A 1,318-nucleotide genomic window follows, 5' to 3' on the forward strand; every position below is an offset into this window, starting at 1 on the left:
CTCAGACAGTGTGTGGCACAGAGAGCTGCAGCTCTCTGTGATCAGGGAGTTTCTATTCCACTGCTGTAAATCAGACACAGGTGGAATGTCCTCCTCCCTGTGACCGCCTCCTCCCTGCTGACTTCACCTTTCCACTTCCTTTCTTCCTCAAACCCTCTAACCACAGAAGGTGAAGACGAAGAAAACCCTGGTGACTGTGTCAAACTCAGGCGTTTTCTCAGCGTCTTAGTTTAAGGTGAAGTTCAGATGTTTGGTTTCAAACATCAAAGTTACTTGGTGAAATGCAGCTCAAGTAACAGACTGTAACAAAGCACTTTATTATTATTTGATTTGTATTCATCCAGGTCGTTGTTCTGAGGCGTTTCCTCCTGGCATGGTGAAATATATTTCCACTCTCTTTAACTCACTGCAGATCCTCAGAAGTTCTGGGTAAATGATAAACATTTCATATTAATCTCCAGCTAGAGACAATATTATTATCTACGACACAGTTTAACATTTCAGACTGATCCATGGTTTCACACATGCCTCTGGAGGAACTTATTTTACTGACATATTTATTCATTTCTCTATCTCTATAAGGAGGTGTAGCTTCTTACACTTTGTTAAATTTCATGTTGTTTTCATTCTCACAAATGACTTCTCCACAAAAAGTCAACTGCTCGTTTTAGTGTAAAAAATAAAATAAAATTCTTACCAGTGGTTGAAAATAAGTAATAGATTTTAATGTCCACCGCTTCACTTTTTTAATCTCCATTTGATTTATTGATTATGGAGTAATTAAAAATCTGGTCCTGAAAGAGATGATTCTTCAGAAATCATAAAGATGTGAAACATAGTTAAAACAAAACCAGCCTTGGCCTCAGAGTTAGTCAGAGTTCGAATGGTGTGACTGGTGGACAGGGTGGACAGGGTGGACAGGGTGGACAGTAGACCGACAGTTGACCTTCTGACCTCACAGCAGCTTCACTTCAGAGTCTCATCAGTTTCTGACTGATGACGGCAGCTCTGATTACTTCGTCTTCGTCAACATCGACCAATGTTTGAGCTTCGTGACGCAGACGGCCGCCCTCCATCAGCAGTGCCTACACCGACGCACGCTAAAGCTAATTAGTGATTAGCTCAGTTAAATCATTGTCGTATCCACAGGACACTGACACTTCCTGGCAGCGTGATTGCTGCTGACTGACACCGTCCAGGTCTGCCACGATCACAGACCACTCTTAATGAAGCTGATTAAACTAATACAGACCCGGGCTCTAAAAAACAAAAACAGAGTTTGTTTTTTCACGGGCCTTTTATTCCAGGCATGTTCCTC

This window comes from Cynoglossus semilaevis, chromosome 4 (assembly GCF_000523025.1).
Source record: "Cynoglossus semilaevis isolate Cse_v1.0 chromosome 4, Cse_v1.0, whole genome shotgun sequence".
In the NCBI taxonomy this organism is placed as follows: domain Eukaryota; kingdom Metazoa; phylum Chordata; class Actinopteri; order Pleuronectiformes; family Cynoglossidae; genus Cynoglossus; species Cynoglossus semilaevis.